At 41.6% G+C, this 19,320-nt stretch overlaps 1 long non-coding RNA gene across 2 annotated transcripts in view; it reads right to left on the bottom strand.

The window, feature by feature from the left end:
* Nucleotides 1-7,684: 7,684 nt before the first annotated feature.
* The window catches only part of LOC128351550 (uncharacterized), a 33,373-nt gene continuing 21,737 nt past the window's right edge, over nt 7,685-19,320 (bottom strand). The window contains exons 2-4 of one of the 2 annotated variants that reach the window (XR_008319858.1): nt 18,292-18,436; nt 18,017-18,108; nt 7,685-8,082 (exon numbers count right to left, since the gene is read on the bottom strand). This is a non-coding gene — a long non-coding RNA (uncharacterized LOC128351550). The remainder of the gene's footprint in view (nt 8,083-18,016; nt 18,109-18,291; nt 18,437-19,320) is intronic. The other variant, XR_008319860.1, reaches the window with a different exon arrangement.

Below are 19,320 nucleotides of genomic sequence, written 5' to 3'. Positions count from 1 at the left end.
TATTTTTTAATAAAAAATAAAATAGACTTTTAATGTTGTACTTGCTGTCTCTTTTGCTGTGTTTGCTGATTGGTGACTGATTATTGTAGATCTCTGATGGCTGGTAGCTAAAAGGGTGATCAGGAGCCATTTAAAAGCATTGCATCTGGGGTGATCATCTGAGACATTAATGAAAATTCTGTCTGTGGAACTGCATCGATAACCATCCATTCACAGACCTATGCAAGGCATCACTTACATTCACCAAGAAATAAACATGCATGTGTGAACCCACAGGTTCCTACTTTTGTAGGAGTATAGCTTTTAAAGGGCCTTAGAATAATTCATGGAGGACTGCAGGGTTCTCGGGGCATCTGGTGGGCCACTGTGTGAAGCAAGATGCTGGACTTGGGCCTGATCCAGCAGAGCTGTTCTTATTTTTGTTCTTTCCATAAACCGGCCCACTAAAGACAGCTTTAATGGTGCTTGAATACCTCATAGGATTATTATGTAACTAGACCCTATAATGTATTTTTTGTTTCTATTGCTCAAGGGATTAATAATAAATTATTAGTTCTTATCATAGTTTAGGTAGTTGTTTGAGAAACTGTGGAATGGAGGAAAACAAGAAAAGCCAACTAAGTTCTGAGAGTTACTTTTTCTCTGTTTTGTTTTTGTCAAGAGCTTCCAAGCAACTGAGGAGAAACGATGTTTACAAATCAGCAGATCACAGGGCGCTTCATGCCTCCAAACAGTGTGCAGCAAACGCATTTCATGCTATGCTATGGTGACGTGATAACTCTTGTCCTAGGGTTTTATGGCTCATTTCTGTGAAATTGTTCTTTTACATATGTACAGATGCAGGAGAGCCTGATGCAATGAGAATAATGAAAGCAATAACAAATGCTTGTTCGATAGCACACAAATGTTAACAGGAACTGTGCTGTTCTGTAGGAGGGGAAAATGCCATCTCCTAAACTGAATAGTTAAGTATGGAACATTTCCTGATCCAGCAGTCTTTATTTTTATCCTCTCCCCCCTCCCACACACACACACACACACCCCAAACTTCATTCTTTTAGCTAAAAACATGCATATCAGCTTTTCAATTTGATTGCCTTATGGGCATAATGCTTTGCATATTTACTGCCCATGAATCATACCAGTATGTGAAACCCGGTGAAGATTCAATTTTTTCCTGCTAGATGCACCTCTAGCCGTTTAATTAAAATATGTATTATTAATAAAACTATATTTAAGTCATATTTTTTACAGATATGACTTGAAACATTAAGGGCAAATTGTTTCATACTTTCACAGTAATTTGCTTTTAACGGTTTGTGCCTTAATCAAGGTAATGGCAGCAGCAGGTTTTCTGTGGTGCTCGCTATTTTCGCCATCTTTCAAGTTCGGGTGAAAACACGTCTAAATGGCTGCTCTAATGAAAAGTCGCATTTAGTTATTGGAAGAGAAAGATGCTGCTTAGCACATGAAACTGGCTTTCCAAGGGTCTACTAAAGCCCTTTCATAAAAATTTTCATAAAAATGTGTGTTTAGAAAAGTGTTTCTACATAGTACATAGATTTTGGCATGTGGTTGCCGTTTAACCATGCCATTGCTTTATTACTTTGGGGGCTTCTCTGGAGTCAGCATGCCTGCCTTCAGATGTCGCAGTTGTTCTGGTATTCACCCAAGTCATCTTCCACTTCTTGGTAACAAAGCTTAGTATTACTCCTGAGGAATATATTCAATTCAGTAATATGGATTAGCTATATTGGAAAACATTTGTGTAGCTGAGGGTGTGGAATCAATAATAATCATTTCTTCATAATATCTTGCCTACAGAACATGTTGAACAAATAATCCCATTAGATGAAGACAAATTCAATTCATATTTTTACCAATGCTACTATACTGCCAGGAATTACTGGGGCTGCTCCTGCTACCCTAATCTGTTTGACAAGACCAAAGGAGAGAGCAGAGGCATAGCAAGGCTGGAGTGGACAAAACATGAAGATGGGCCCCCTGTCCCACCGCCTCTTCCTCAGAGAGGTGAGAGGGTGAGAGCAAAGAGCAAGCTGTTATCCAGTTGGCAGGAGGTCCCCCTTCCCCCATGACCCAGAGACATTTGTCTCTCCTTGTTCAACTGTAGCTATGCCCTTAGGGAAGAAACGTCAGCAAGAAGTAGCAGAGGTTCCTTCATAGTGGCCAGGTTCAGACATCTCTCCCCCTGCTCTGGAGAGGGGCCTCTCTGCAGTCAGTGAGTCTGCAGAGAGGCAGGGGAACTGGCTGTGTAAGTTTCCTTCTTGACAGGATGGCAGCCCACACAGCCAACAGACTGGAGTGAGGGAGGAGCTTCCTCCCTCAACTTTGGTCCCATCCAGCCCAAACTGTGGTGCCAGCGTTTGAATGTAGTGTTGGCACCACAAAACTGGAGTTAGGGGTGGCAAAACTCCACTCTGACCAAAGAGTGGAGGCACAGAGTGCAGTATGGTGAGGGGAACAGCAGGTTCCTTTTTGCCCTTACCTCTGGTTTGCCGAGTTTGGACATGTGACTTCAGAAACTGGAGGTGAAGGGACCCCTAGTTTCCTATTTCATCTTTACTCAATCTCTGTGTCTTTAGAGCTATAAGTCCAAAACATAAAGCTTTTGGGCAGAGCTTTCTTTCCTCCTTCAGAGTGTTTTTCTATGTACTGCCATAGCCCCACCTCTCATTAAGAAATTAGCATAGTTTTCCCTAGGTCTTAGCTGCACTTATACCTTTTAGAGCTACACGTCTGAATTGGGTCAATTTGTTGTGAATTTGCTTGAAAGACAATTTTTCAGCCAGGCTCAGGCTTCAATGAGTCTTCAAGGAAAACCTGAGATTAGGACTGAGATACCAGGTTGGGACCGCCCCCCCCCCTTAATATGTTTCTACACACTCTTGAGGTTAACTGGTGAGGCTGTTTTGTGCACTCTGCTGCCCTCTGAAGCGCAATTTATGGTAACACCAAAAAGGCCTTTTTCATAGTGGCACCTAGTTTATGGAATTCCCTGCCCCAGGAGATCAGATTAACTCCATGTACGCCATCACCAGTTTCAGCAAACTGAAAGTCCTGCCTCAGATGGTACAGTAACAACCAGGCCACTTTCAGGAGCAGGGTTATTTTGCTGAGGCCAGTTGAGGCCCAGAGAAACAAGCTGCAGTGATGGCAGCACCAGAATGAGTCAGCCCAGAGGCTCTCTGATCAACAGATCTGCTACCCAGAGGAAAAGAAATGAGGGAGCTTTGAAATGGTTTAAATTTTCTAACTTATTGTACACTGCACTCTGAGTGCAAATGTATACAAACAACCTATACATTAAACAAGTAGTTTTAATTAGAACTAATGAAGCTTACTTTCCACTTCTTTTAAAATTGTGGCTCTTACCAAGGACCCCCTAACCTGCACTGTGAATTTGGCTTGTATATGTCAGAAAAATGTGTTACAAAGGGGTGTTGCCTATACTTCGAGTGGCCACCATATTGAAACTACATGGCAGATTGGCAAAAAAATGCCCCATCTGTGTTCCAGGAGACCCTTTCCATGCACTGTGAATTTGGTTTGCATCTGACTGTCAACACATGAGTTACAAACCTGAGTGACTATCATCTTGAAACAAGATGGCAAATTGACATTCACACACACACACACACACACACACACACACACACACACACACACACACACGTCCCCCAGGACCATTCTCAGGTGCTGTGAATTTTGTTCATATTGAATTGTAAGTGCAAAATGTATTGGAAGGGGACACACAGACATGGTGATCTCATAAGCCATAATCCTTTCAGAGAGGGAATGAAGCCCTCAGGGGCATATTTCTGAAACCAAAAAATACTTTTGGAGGGAGAAGAGAACAGTGACATTGCTCCCCACTGCACCTGCATGTGCAGCTGACTGCTCAGCAATACACCGGGTGAGCTCCAAAACAGCATTTCTGCAGGCCTGCTGCTCTGTTCCACTCTACTAACACTGCACAGACTAGGCTCATTCACACATTATGTTCAACACTCGTGCAGCAAGCGTACAGTGTACATAAGTACAGATCCATAAACAGGTACAGTCATTCACATGTTATGTTGAATGCAGGTACAGAAGTACATTTCCTATCTGTACCATGCATTTGAAGGGCTATTTAAGCCCTTCGCTTTTTTAATAACCACAGATACAGTCATTCACACAAACATGTCTATGAATGTACAGACATCTGTACATTCATACAGCATAATATCTGAATTGAGCTTATGTGAGCCACTGTTTTTTTGTTATAAACTGTTTTTATTGTTTTATATTTCCTAGCTGCTTTGGACTTTCTGTTTTGAAAATGAAATCAAGCAGGACAGATATTTTAATATAAATTTTAAAAGTAAGGAAATAAACCAGAAAAGGGTATTCTGAAGATACGATGTCACTGGCATTGCACAATATGTGCCCATGACACCCATGCAACCTCATTTTTCTTGCAACACAGCACAAGCTGGGGAAAGGCTCAGATTTTTTTCCTTATCAGTAAGTACCTTTAAGTATTGAGAGCTCGCCATACAACAGCAATAGAACTGCTGCCCTAAGAGATGCTGTCTGGATACCACACAGTTTTTTTTAAAAAAGCAAAAAGCTAAATAATTGCACCTGTGAACAAATGTCTTCAACACACTGGCATTATTCATATCTTTCAAATATTTATTTCTCATTTGCACAACAGTCTTGTTTTTTGGTTAGGGTCTGGATATGGAAAAAGTTGGAATCTATTGCAATATATTGAAAACAAGATAAATTATATGGGTACAAACAATACGGTATTTCTTGATGTTTTACCAAGAAAAAAAGATTGTAGGCTGAACCCAAACAGCTGCCCCTGAGTTCAGAAGAGTTTAGCAAATAAGCAATTGCAACTAAAGTATGTTGCCTTTCATTTCTTTAGTATAAATGTCTTTCTCTATTTTCTCTCTCGCTTCACTTTTTACAGTGACAATTACATCTACCTCAACCATCAATAGCCTGTAATTTATTTGTTTCTCCAGCTGAGCCTGATATTCATTGATTTTATTGGAGTAATTTGCCAGAAATGATTTTTTAATGTTAGATTTATTACACAGCATTCCATTTTCTGCAAGGTAATTGAAGTAAATTGTATTTATTTATATTTACTAACAACAATGCAACAACAACAACAACAACAATAACCTTTCCAAAGTTGAACTCTCCGATCATATTACCTGAAGAAGTGGCATCCATCTGTCATCATTTAAAATGGATAGCCTACTTCTCAGGACCATTTGGTTGATGGTCCTGAGAAGCCACAGATCAGCTGTCATTCATTCACAGGAAGGAGATATCCCTCAGTGGGAAACACAATTGTGTCGATATGTCAAAAACCGCTTGAAAAGGTTGCAGGAAGGCTGCTTTCAATACCATGATTATACAGTGTTTAAATGTATGGAAAGTCATGTTAGATCTTACAGATGAAGTTACAGGTTTGAGTAGCCATTTCTAATGTAGATGACTATTAGGCCTCCATTGCAAGCCATGCTCCCCCATGCTAGGATCTCTTCACACACACACAACTAGCATATCAGGGAAAGAAGGCTAGGTGAGAATCTTCCTGACATACTAGTTTCTTATGTTTTCTTTTTAAAAAATTGGAGGGGCATTCAGACAAATGGGGTATAGGCACACGTGGCTTGTGAACACAGGCCCCCATGCCCCCAGGAATCACTGCCTCTTCCATCTCCTTCCTCCTCCTCTCCCCACTGTCGCCTCCTCCTTCACCTGCCTTGTCTCATCACCGCTGGCCCCCACTGTTTTGGAGTGAGCAGAGGGATGCCACACATTCCCTTTCAGTGTGAGAGGCGGACATGTCCCATCCTCTCACTTGCTGCTCCATGAGTTTGCTGGAATTCTTGGCAGGCTCTTGGAGCAGTGAGTGAAGGCATGGGACGTATCCTCTCTTGCTGGCACGAGAGACGCATGGCATTCCCCCAAAGGTCCTGAAACAGTGGGGAATGTAATGGCAGCAGTGCTGAGAGGAGGAAGGAGGTGGCACAGCTGGCAAGGGAAGCCAAGACAGGGGGCAGCACAGAGGGGTTAGCACTGACCTCCACACACAAGGTGGGGGAATGATTGTGGGGGGGGGGGACTCAGGCTGCCACAAACTTGCTATGCTCCTGCAGACACATAAGAAGAGTCCTACTAGATCAGGCCAAGGCCTATCCAGTTCAGTATCCTATTTCCCACAGTGGCAACCAAATGCTGAGAAGCCCACAAGCAGGACATGGAGGCAAAAGCCCTCTCCTGATACAGCCCCCTCAGTTGGTATTCAGAGGTAGCATCAGGTTGGAACTCAGGGGTCAGAGGCAAAATATCACTATCATGATTCAGTCTCAAGTAATACAGACTAGCAAGACTTGTGCCACATGATTCTTCTGATCATGTTGCTTGGCTGTACGATTCTCAGAGTTTCTGTGGTAACGCCAAGATTCTATACCCATGCTCTGTGGTGTGAAAGTGGCATGCCCATTTCTGTTCTCCGGTTTAGCTGGTTAATATAATGAATGTGCTGAGTCAAGTGGTCCCCTCATTTTTGCCACCCAATTTCCAAATGGCAAAAATGGGGCAGGGGTGTTCAATGTTTTGTGAGGTGGGTAGGGCATGAAATTGAATGTGTGCGTGTGTGTGCAAAGCTCCTCAGTGATGACAACAGCATTCCTCCGAGGGGCTGGCAGCTGGCAGCCACCATGCCTTCCTTACAATCCACCCCACCCCTTAGCCACACTACATTTCCTTGCCATTTTCCATCATCACCCAGAACAAGCTGCCTTCTGCCCCATGGGGAACAGATATGAGAACTCATGTAGCTGTTCCCACATGTTGCATGCAACAATCCAGTTGTATTGCTTTTAAATTACACTATGATCTTATTCAAAACATTGGAAGATCATTTGAGTAAGAATTCTGCTTGTCATGTTTGGTTTTTCTTCCATATCTGGGCTCATTGCATGCAGACCAGGAATGAGGAGACAAGATATACACTGCTGGAATTTAAAAGGGCCATGACTTTATTGATTAACTTAAGGATCTGCAGCAACAAGATTGCTTAGTCAACCAACACATGCACCCTCGCACCTCCCCAGGGTGGGTATTTGAACTTTATGGGCCAAGAAAAGTGGTGATGGAGACACCACCATCCAGAAGTCCATCCTGTTTTGCTACTCCTTGTTGGAGCAGTTGCCTATACCACTACAGGCTCCTCACAGCACACACACAGCACACACATCCAAAATGTGCTGAGAAAGCCTGACAACATCAACATAGCTCCAGGCTATGCAGCAACAAGTGGACAAGGTAGGCAGACCCCAAGTGGGCTCTTGTTCTGGTTCCCCTAAGTTGAACAGCCACAAGGCCTGGTCTGGAAATCCCCACTTTACTTTCAAAGTGATGGTTCATCAGGGTGCTCATGGATGTGCATAACAGAATATTATATTTAAGTTCACACTGACCCTGATTATCCCGTTCAAAGTTAACAGAACTATGTTGTAAGCCCTTGAACACCTAGTTTCAGTATGTATATATATATATATATATATATATATATATATATATATATATATATATATTTTCCCTCTCACATGAAACTGGTGTGTGTGTGTGTGTGTGTGTGTGTGTGTGTGTGTGTGTGTGTGTGTGTGTGTGAGAGAGAGAGAGAGAGAGAGAGAGAGAGAGAGAGAGAGAAAACACACTTAATTGCTGCAACCAATTTGGGTCAATGTGGGGGAAAGCCTACTTGACCCCAATATTCCCATACTGCTATTGGGAATAATCTTCTAGGGAGAGAAAGTGGGTGCTGCAGCCACCAAAGGAGTTAGTCAAAGGGATGGAGTCCTTAAATAGCCTACCCTCACCAATTGTCCTGATGGAACTGAGGCAATACAAGTGCAACCGGAGTTTGTGCCTGGTCTCCCATTCCCTATAGCTATGCGTAATGCCACCTCTCTCAGCACCATCTTTGTGAGGTAGAAGAAAGCAGCCAACCAATCTCCATAAGCAACTTTCCCATCCATTTGTAACCTGAAAAATAAAACAAAAATGATTTATTTACTTGATCTTTTTAACTTCCTGTACACCTTAATGCTCCCCTCCACAAGTCGTCCTTACACAGCATTTTAATTTCAGATAAAACACTCTAAAATGCAATTAAAACCAAAGAACTGCTAGGGTACAAAATGAAAACAACATATATAGCAGCTGCAGCGCCCCGCCCTCGCCAAGTACCTTACTTAGTCCTATAGAACAAAACTGTGTTAACCTCACATAGCTGTGTGATACAGAAGAATGGCACATCATAGTAGAATATACCAGGAAAATATTGCTAAAATTGCCGTAAAAGTATATTTTACAGAAGTGAAACAGATGCTTAGTTGAGTAAAACCTTTGTAGAATGAGGAAGAAATCTGAACCAATTACCACAAGGAGGCTGTTAAAGGAACAAACTGTTCTTCCTTATGAATTCATAGGCTACTCCTGTAGAATTCCTAGGGCAATTGTCTGCTCATTTCCATGGAGGTATACCAAGCATTTAGCACTGTACAATAGTTCTTTCCAGATAGAGAAGCTAAACAGATGAGCAAAGCTCCTATGTGATGGGTTTGTTTCCCCCCCCTGAACTGTACAATCTGCAGATGAATGATCAAAAGTTTGAATATTCCCCACATAAAATGCTCCGTATGTATACAAAACTAGCATGTTGGGAAGAAAGTAGGGGCACTACTGAAAAGACCCTGTTCCTTCCAACAGCAGTTGTAACTCTCTGGATGCTCATACATGAAATCTACTCAACAAACTCTAAATCCAGCATTGAGTTTCCATGGTCTGAAGTTTGATCCTGAATATTTGTTTCAAAAAAAAAGAAGCCTTTTACAAAACAAGATTGAAACAAATTTTACTTTTTTTCATGTTGTGTGGGGTTTATAAAATGAAACTACTGTACCTTATTAAAAAATCTATAAGCCCACAGAGACTTTAATAGGAAAGACCACCTGATTAGTAAATGCATATCCTTTGAGGTCAATTCTAGTGATTCCAATGAAGCCATCATCCCCATAATTGTGCTGAGGATCATAGCTGCAGATTGCTTTCCCTTGAAATGTTCCGAGTTGGTATCCTGGTGCTCTCTCTGTCAGTATTATTGATAGTCGAAATCCATCAACTTGTTTTTTATGGATGATTAAGAATGGCTGACCTTTCCTTCACAGGTACAAATAGGTAGTTCTTCAGTGGCTGTAAATGAGTGACAAGATAATTCCACCCATTTAATATTGAAGTGATGTTGATGATATCATTCTTCTCATGTTTGAAACAAGAAAGTATCGAGACCTTTCTCTCACTCTTGTTCTGCTCTGCGTGATGGATTTGCTCTGTGACTAATCGCTGTCGCATTAACCTGCACTATTTCATCCTTCCGAGCTGTCAAGATAATGACGATAATCGAAGGGGCTCATTGTAGGTAAAGGAAATTATATGAGCAAAGTAATATCATAAAACAGTGTTTAAATATTTTAATTTCATTTGTCAGGGCTGCCCCAACACTTCATTACACATATAACCATCTCTCATCAGTGGAATTAGTGCATTATTCATTACTGTTAATTATTTTCACATAATGGCTGCCCTGATATATTTAACCTCCACATTATATCTCAGATAATGGGCTTGTAAAATTGAATTGTGTGAAGAGTGGAGTTCTAAAGCTCATTTGCAGAACATCAAAGAACAAAGAAGAGGGAAAGAATTCTAAATGGGACATGTTACCCAGCTGGGGCCAAACATTTGTTTCTGTCTGATTTGCGTACAGAAAATAGGTGGTTCAGGAGGGGGTTTGTACTTGATGCCTTCTGCTCATATTGCACAACTAATTAGTATTTGTTAATGACTTGCATGTTGGAAACAATTCATAAACTGCTCAGTTATATTTAAAAAAAACCAACCACACTATGGAAGACTGTTGCCATGAGTTTTGGCCTCAACTAAATCCACTACCAGGCCAGCCATGTGACAATCTCTCTTAGGCCACTTCCATTCTTGGGCATTTTAGTGGCACCCAATTATTACTTTCTGCTTCAAGCTGCAAACAGAATAGCAATACTGCTTCTAAACATAACAGCCAGGTTTCTAATTGACCGTTTTTCAGCCCGGTGTGCGTGTGTATGTTGTATGTGTGTGTAGAGATTTTCATTGAGACAATGCATATATTATTATATATTTATCATATTAATCATATTCATATGATAAATATTTAATATAAAGGATTAAACACTCCCCCTCCACCCTTCCAATTCTGATTTCCCCTTTCAAGACTGTGATTTAAAACAATTTTAAAACATGGACCAAAGGCAATGCCATTTAGGAAGGAAGAGTTAAAATGAGAGAGTTCCATTGCTAGAGAAAGAACAGACCACAGAGCAGGAAATGCCTACAACAGTAAAGATGTTATATCAAGAAATGTGGGACTATTATTGATCTATACCTGAGAGAGTATATGAAGATGTTTTGTTGTCTTTAAAAAGTTGGGTTCCCTATGTAATATAATGTCCACCTTTGGACATTGCATCAAGCTAGAGGCAATCATGCCAGAGGTTTGGGTTTGTGGTCATTCGAATGTGGAACTTTCAGTCCATGAGAAAAGCAACTTGAGGTTTCTGACCACAAACCTGAATTTGTACCCCGATTGCTCTTCAGTTTTGCCACTGAAAATTCCAGTCAGAAAGTGGTGTTGTGTTGTCCAAAGGCTGCCACAGTTTGTAACTGGAGTTGAGGGTAGGAAGCTCCTCCTGCTCTCTGTCTTCGATTGGCTGCGCGGCTGTCCTTCATGAGAAGGTGGAAGCCCATGACGCCAGTTCCTCTCCACTTTCAGGCTTCCAGACTGGGATCGTCTGGGAGCACGGCGGGGGGAATGGGGGCAAACTGCGGGTCCATTGGACCCACAGTTTGCTCCTATGGGCAAAAGCAGCCAGTGTTTTAGGTGTGAGGAAAGTATGGTTTGCCCATGGTTTTGTGTGTACCCTCAGAAAAGAATGAATGAACAAAGTGTGACGATCGCAGATCAGGAAGTGCTCTTAATTTTCTTCTGATGATATATGGCAATCAAGAGCAATGCTCTGCAGCATGCTCTTATATTTTATATTAAGTCGAGGTGGATGAAAGCAAAGCAACAGCTTTCAAGCATGACGTAAAAGATACTTTGCAGTCCTTTTGGCTTCACCGATGCTATACCAATGTAAGTAAGTTTACTGTTGTAAGTAACCACAGGTCATAACATATATACCAATGTAAGTATTTACTGAACTGTACCCTTTCATCTCAACAGGGCTAGTTTCCAGACTTGCCTGGAATATCTCTTGATTTGATAGGAGAGGTGTCACCACCAATCATAAGTCAGAAAATGGTTTATGTATTGCAATACAAGTCATTTAAGGTGATGTACATATTACATTCTCATTGGCTATAAAGTAATTTTTCATACAAGTGTTCTGCATCCATCTCTTAAGTGGCAGTAGGGGTTTTGGCCACGGCATTAATTATTTATAAAACATCTATCATCTTTCATCTGGCATCATCAGAGTTTCATTTAAAAAGAGATACATTTATTTCTCTGAGTAATGTTTTAAGTCTGTTAGAGGTTCCTCTTTCTCTAAAGGGATATTCTAATGTTTTACTGCCCTGCCCAGGCTCTCAAACTATAGCTGGTTAAAAAAAAGTAAGGGAAATAGTTACTTATTGCACCTGCGCCTGTATAGTTCTTTGCACACAACTTTTGCATTACAAGTCTTGAAGGGATCTTGTGTATACATGCCAGGAGATAATACTGTATGCTAAAATCTCTCTAAGATGGTAGGCAGTAGATTTGAATATTAAAAGAAAGCATTAATGAAACAGCTATTTTCTGAGGTATAGAGAAAACCTTTCAAACTTCTTGAAAAGCGTATTAAGTTGGATTCTGACTACTACTTATGCAAATGGAAAATGTTCTGTTTACACAAGGGTGGGGGCAATTTAAGTTGAACTTCCCTCCCCTCTGCAGTTCTATGCCCCCCCCCGATCTGCTCATGATGGACCCAAAATCACCCCTCTCCCCTTGCACAAATGGAACCTCTTCCATTTGCAGAAGTACTGGTAGGGATCCAACCCCATGTGTGTGTTGAAATACAAGATAATGGAACTGTACAAGATACTACTCTTGTATACTGATACAAAATAATGGCAAAATACAAAATATGATGGTCTAGTTTAGACAAGACACAGCCCTGACCACATATGATCAAGATGGGGTCATGCCAAGATCCTGCCTTCCCCGGATGTCACTGGAGGACATTGAACATAAGAACAGCCCTGCTGGATCAGGCCCAAGGCCCATCTAGTCCAGCATCCTGTTTCAGCCAGTGACCCACCAGATGCCATTGGAAGCCCACAGGCAAGAGTCGAGGGCATGCCCTCTCTGCCATCGTCACTCCCCTGCAACTGGTACCCAGAGGCATCCTGCCTCTGAGGCTGGAGGTGGCCTATAGCCTTCTGACTAGTAGCCGTTGATAGACCTCTCCTCCATGAAGTTATCCAAACCCCTCTTAAAGCCATCCAGGTTGTTGGCTGTCACCACATCTTGTGGCAGTGAGTTGTGTTGGTGGGGTATCCTTGTGCTGATGAGGCATCCTTTAATCACTGAGGGGTGTTGTTCATCTCAATAATCCCTCTACATGCACCCCAAATACCAGTTTAAACAGGTATTAAACAAATCTTTTAATACCCATCTAATAGTATTTTAAAAGGACAGATAAAATACTAGTTTTATCCCCTGATGTGATTTCTTCTCTCTTGTGCAATTAAGGAACATCCCTTACATGCCTTAATCCCCGCTTACACAATTAAGGCACGTATCGCATGGAGGAGCTGTTCACCAGAGTTGCTCCTCTTTAAACATGTTCAAACATGTATGTTATGTTATTAGATATATGGAGTGTGTGTAGAGAGGGGCAATTCAGATGAACACCCTCTTCCCCAGTGATAAAGGGGCATGCCAGGAGTGTGTTGGGATGTCCTCTGTTAATGTCACAATGGCTGCACCGGGCTCCATATTGCCCTACTGGCCCTATTTGAATACTCTTCCATGGGAAAAGGTTTCCTCCATATAGAAAAAGATAATGGCAGTGCCCTTCTCCTTGGCATGCAGAGTTTTGTAAAAGCAGTGCTTCAAGCCTGAAGTAGTCCAGTCCAGGAAAAGCTCTCCAACTTTGTTTCTGTAGACTTTATATACTGGCCCTAAGCCCATCAATTTACAATGCAGGGATATTCCACCAGAAATCAGCTATAAAAGTGCAGGTCTGCTAAACTCAGTATATGAATATGGGGCAGGGTGGTTGGTTTGTGTGTGTGCATGTGTGTGTGTGTGTATTTTAAATTGGCTGATACCATTTCTGCAAAAGTACAATAAAGAAATTTACCTTTAAAAATTAAATACCTTTCATAAAGATGATTCTGCAAGTAGGGATTAAAATACTTGAAAGGCAATTATTGAGATTTAGTCAAACCATAGATATTATGCTCAAAGCCTCATGCATTCTTTCATCTGTGTCTGTCCATTTAACTTTTTCCTCTCATACATTATGGGCTATTCTTATAAATGCCTTGTAATCTGTGATTGATTACTCGGCTGTAAAAGGACACATGTCGAATAACCTGATGCATGGATTTTGTAATTGAACTCACATATGTCAGAGTTTATACATAGAATATATAACTATAGTTGTCAAAGCATTTTAATATATCAGATTCTGCAAATCAAAGTCAAGAATCCATTGTATGCAGGGCCTCTTTGCTTGAGAGTCTGTGAGAGGAAACAACAGTGGCTTTGTAAGCGACATCCCAGAACCCATTCTGCAAGCAAGAAGCATGAGGAGTGGATGTGACAGTGGAGATATGAGGACGGTAAGACCGAAAAATAAAATATTAATCTGATTGTTGTAAGATAGGCATAAGAGTGGTTAAGAAGAACAGCAGCACCTTCTAGCCGTACTCACGGAGGTGAGCTTTTACATGCAGAGGGGCAGAGAAGTCTTTCCCTTTATAACAGGGATCCTCAACGTTGGGCCCCCAGATGTTAGTGGACTTCAACTCCCATAATCCCAAGGCCCAGTGGCCTTTGGTTGGGGATTATGGGAGTTGAAGTCGAATAACATCTGGGGGCCCAACGTTGAGGATCCCTGCTTATACCACTACTGCAATCTGTTATGCATATTGATACATCATCATTAGTCACCGCCTCCCGAAATGCACTCTCAAGGTTCAGACTGAGGTAACCATACTACTGTGTGGTTTGACAGTCATTCAAGACAGGCATGGCAGCAGAAACCCCTTCCTCTAATATCCTAAGGCAGGGGTTCGCAACCTGTGGCCCTCCAGATGTGGCTGAACTACAACTCCCATCATCCCCAGCCATAATTTATTGTGGTTGGGGATGATGGGAGTTGTAGTTCAGCAACATCTGGAGGACCATAGGTAGCAAACCCCTGTTCTAAGTATATTGCTTCTGATGGAGCAATAAAAGGTCCTTCCATTTAGTGATCATTGGTAATAACCTCCAATGGGTCCATCCTCCATGAATTTGTCTCAACCTTTTCTAAAGCAATCTAAGCTAGCGGCCATCACCACATCTGTGGCAATGAATTCCATCAGCAAACTATGCATCAAAAAAAGGAAGTTCTTTATTTTGTTTGTCCTGAAACTACTGCCGGTCAATTTCATGGGGTGATCCTGAGTTTTGTACTATGAGAAACTGAGAAGATGTTTCCTGTTTGCTCTCATCCTTACCAGATCAAGAGTTCCTAGTATTCTTTGAAGAAAGCCATGACAGTTACACTAGTATAAAACTGCATATCTGTTGGTGATGTACCCTAGGCCTTCATCATGTAGCTGTACTGCTGGAAATTTAGGCCTCCAGCTATACACTTTTGAAACAACCCTGTGATGTTTTCTTGTCTACAATAAGGCTTTCCAATATTGAAGTATATCTGACCTATGCCATCTGCACTGAAAACAGCCAGAAATTACTTTAGGTGCAATATTACTGTACTGCAAAATGTATCAGTTTCAGGAGACCAATCAGATTAGACACGGTAAGATAACCATGGTAGGTTGATTGCATGTAGTTGCTTTATTTATTTATTTATTTGATTTCTATACCACCCTTCCAAAAATGGCTCAGGGCGGTTTACACACAGAAATAATGAATAAGATGGATCCCTGTCCCCAAAGGGCTCACAATCGAAAAAGAAATATAAGATAGACACCAGCAACAGTCACTGGAGGTATTGTGCTGGGGGTGGATAGGGCCAGTTACTCTCCCCTTGCTAAATAAAGAGAATCACCACATTAAAAGGTGCCGTTAGCAGGGGTGTTCCTCATTTGTTATGTTTTGCATATTTGAGGGTGCACTGTTTTGGTATTTTGGTAAAACTTGGTATTTTTTGGTAGTCTGGGAAGAGAGCGAATAGAAATGTGGTTCCAGGGGTTCTGCTGGTGCCACATCCAGGGCTCCTCTTATTTTTAATACTACAGATTTGACTCCAGAATCACAAGAGCTAGAAACCTACCCTTTATTTTATTTACAGGCAGACTTCTTTATTTGCAGGGGTTCCGTACCTGCAAATTAGAGTAGATATGGAAACTGCAAATAAAAAACCCCTTACCCCTATGGGAATTCTGGTGTTAGGTTCCTTACACTGAAAAAAACACCAAAAAAGCAGGGACGGGGCTGAAATAAGAACAGTAAAGCACAGAAACTTGCTTTCCAGGAACGTCCCCCAAATCCTCTGATTTTTCACTCAATATGTCATTTCTGGTTACTCAAGGATTGCCGATAGGCAAAATTTGCCTATATTTCATGCCCCGGATAAAGAAACTGGGTCTCTAAGAGCCCATCTGTGAATACAGGAAACCACGATCTGCAGAACCGCGAATTCCTGGATTCTAATTTATAAACGGAGACTTCCTGGATTTTGCTGGAGTCACCAGACTGGCATTTAATGCTATAATATAATATACTGCAGAATTAATATAATGTTCAAAGCTTGGTTTATTCAGTAAAAGAGGGAACATTGATATTCATTGTAAAATGAAATCACCCATTTCCTTATAAAGAAATCCAAGTGGTACCATAAATAACTACAGATATAGGCGATACTGGAGGATTAATCCTCTGTTGGTACTTATCCAAACTTTAATTCGACTGTTGATAAAGAAAGCTGACCCTAAGTATTTCTGCCCCCGCCCCCAATCTCTTTTGGTTATCCACATATGGATAACCATTCCTTGCTCTACTAGTAACAAATAAGTGATATTTATTTCGATTTGTCATTCATTACAGAATGAATGCACAGTTGTAGCATCTGAGTGCTCTGCGCACCTTGGAATGTTCAAAGGGGAAGGGGGATGGAGGATGGTCTCCACTGATTTCGGTGGGAATGTTTTTTCACACCACCTCTTTTGAATCAGTATGTTACATGAGGCAGGTGTGAGCCAGCACTGGATTTGCTCCTGAGTACCTACTTTCCCCCCTGCCAGTGGTGTCCCACCAGTGCCAGCGGTTTTTGCCAGCAGTGGTCTAGCCCTTATGGGATGGTATTGTTTTGCCAGCATCGATTCACAGCATATAATTTTGCTCCAACCATGCAAGGGGATTTAGTAGAGACTGTATCCCACCTCTGGGTGCAACTTGAGGATACGATTGCTCTGTTAATTATGGAACTTCTGGTAAAGAAACCTAGTAGCAAATCTGAGAAAAAGGAATGCATTCTCTATAATCTAAAACTCTGAAACAAACTTTTGTGACTTGGCTTTCTTATTCCAACTATTATTTTAACCATTAATACCAGTTCAGACTGATTGTGTTGTTTAGATAATGCTAGGCCCATTTGTGCTTTATTTTCCAATATGTTCCTGATTATTCATTGGGGAAAGCATAGTAACTCTTTTAAGAAACAGGCCTGCATTGTTCATGTGGCCAGATAACTGCAAGAGGTCTCTGAAGGAAATAAGGAAGCACTATGCTGGTGATAAAAAACAATAAACTGCTGATAATGTCCCAAGTTTCCAGAATGCATTGTCTGAATAACTGGTTCTGCTGGCAGCAACTATACTGTGGCCCTACTAGGGCTGTGCAATGTCAGAGCAGGAATTCCAGAAATGGCCTAATATGGACCATTCAAAGGACGTTGGAGAAGTTCCTGATCTGAACTTGGGAAGCCAATTTTAGTTCAGACTGCTCTGGCATCTTTCAGGGAAAATGGGGAGGGAGTCTACTTTTTTCATTGTTGCAACCAGCAGAACCCCGCATCTTTTGACCTCTGTCTGCCCACCTACCCACCCGTGCATTTATCTCCTTTTTTTTTTTAAAGGATTTTAGTCCATTTTTAAAGTCACATTTTAATAAAGCAGCCAATTTCCAGCTCCCTCTGAGATTTTCTGATGTTGCATCACGATGTGATTTCCTGGTGTTACATTACTTTTCTTCTGGATTTCAGAGTATTTCCCAGTTACTTTTTAAAATTAATTTTAAAATCAAAGGATGGTTGGAAAAAACCCAATCCCAATCCTAATCCTGACATTCTGAAGGGTCCAAAGGACCCCGAACTGACATTTGTGGGATCAAGGGTCGGACCAAGTCCCAACATTTGCTAATGTGCAAAGCCCGAGGCCCAGCTGCTATCACCAGCTGTTCATTGGATGAGTTTTACTATTGTGAGGGAGACGAAATTATCTCTTTATGCTTTTTCCATGCTATTTCTAATTATCTTATTTCACCAGCCCCAGCTGGTGAAAGGCCCTTTGTGCCACAGACAACATGTGGACCTCCAATTCTATGAGTAGCCCCAGAGTATGCCTTGATCCTTCAGGGGAGTGCAGCCCCATTTAGAAAAGGCTGAACACCACAGACCCAGGATGACGAACCACCTACCAACAGTACTTCCATCTTGATTGAGCTTCAGTCTATTGGCTCCTATCCAGTCTATTATCCCAGACTTTGATTTTCCACTTCCACTTCCTCATCTGCATCAGATAAAAGAGAAACAGAGTTGAGTGTATCAGCCTGTTGATTATTCCTTACTCCATATCCCCAGATGACTTCACTTAATGGCTTTATGTATAAGTTTAGAAGCATGAGATGCTGTGTGATTCAGCAATAGTTCCCCAGCACCACCTTCAACATAGAGACTGCTGAACAAAATTTACCTTGGATCCCAACTCAAACTTTCTGGAAGAATAACAATGCGTACAAGAGGTCCAGAGACTCAGCCAGGTTGTGCTCCCCCATGCCTTCTCTGAGCACAGGTCATCCATTATTGTAGTGAAGGCAGTTTTTGCACCAAAACTAGTTCTGAAATCAAAATGAAATGGATCCAGTTTCATCCAAGTAGAGAAACATTTTCATCCAAGTAGGTCTGGAGTTCCACAGCAAAGGAAGCTTGAGCACTTTGATCAGGAAAAAGATCTTCATGATTGGCTGATAATTGTTCCAGTCCTTAGGGTTTCAAGACAGTTGAGACCACCCCCCTTACAAGGAAGCAGTGATTGCCTCCTGGACTCAGTTGGACAATCCCTTTTCAGACAAAGAAGGACAAAGGTTGATAAATCCTGTGACAGGCTATACGCCTACAAATACCTTTGTAGGCTGCAGCAACTGAAATCCATCTCATGAAACATGACTGGACTTGTGCTCCAGAGACATCCATGATCTCCACATTCCATGGAGTGACCAGGGCTTTGATAGGAGCACCAGCCCTGCCAATTGGAAACCTCCTGAGGGCACTCAAGAATTCCTCAGATTCCATTAGCATCCAAGGGCAGACCATCCTAATAGGTCATCCATCCCTCCAGAAAGGAATGGCTGCTATAAGTCTAAACTTCAGCAGAAAGTGGTCTGACCACACCAAAAGTGTGTCTGTGTGCGGTAGGGGTGGGACTTCATTCACAGAACCATTGTCCTGTCCATTATAAATGTTGATAATGTCCCCAAATGCTTTAGCCTTTCTTCATAGGGAACATACTCAAACCTCTTAATCCTTTTGATTGCCCCTTCCTCCATCTTGTTCAGCTCTATAATATCTCTTTTAAGATGGCATAACCAAAACTGGTGTTGGAGCAAAACCTTCAAAGGATCTTGTAGCACTCTTAAGACCAACAGATTTATTGCATCGTAAGCTTTCATGAGGCAGAGCTTCAGATGCATGAAGCAGTTACCTAACTGAGTAGGAAGATATA

Source organism: Hemicordylus capensis, chromosome 3, assembly GCF_027244095.1.
Source record: "Hemicordylus capensis ecotype Gifberg chromosome 3, rHemCap1.1.pri, whole genome shotgun sequence".
NCBI lineage: Eukaryota > Metazoa > Chordata > Lepidosauria > Squamata > Cordylidae > Hemicordylus > Hemicordylus capensis.
The sequence above is the reverse complement of the archived record's forward strand: the minus strand, read 5'-3'. Positions and strand labels throughout refer to the sequence as shown.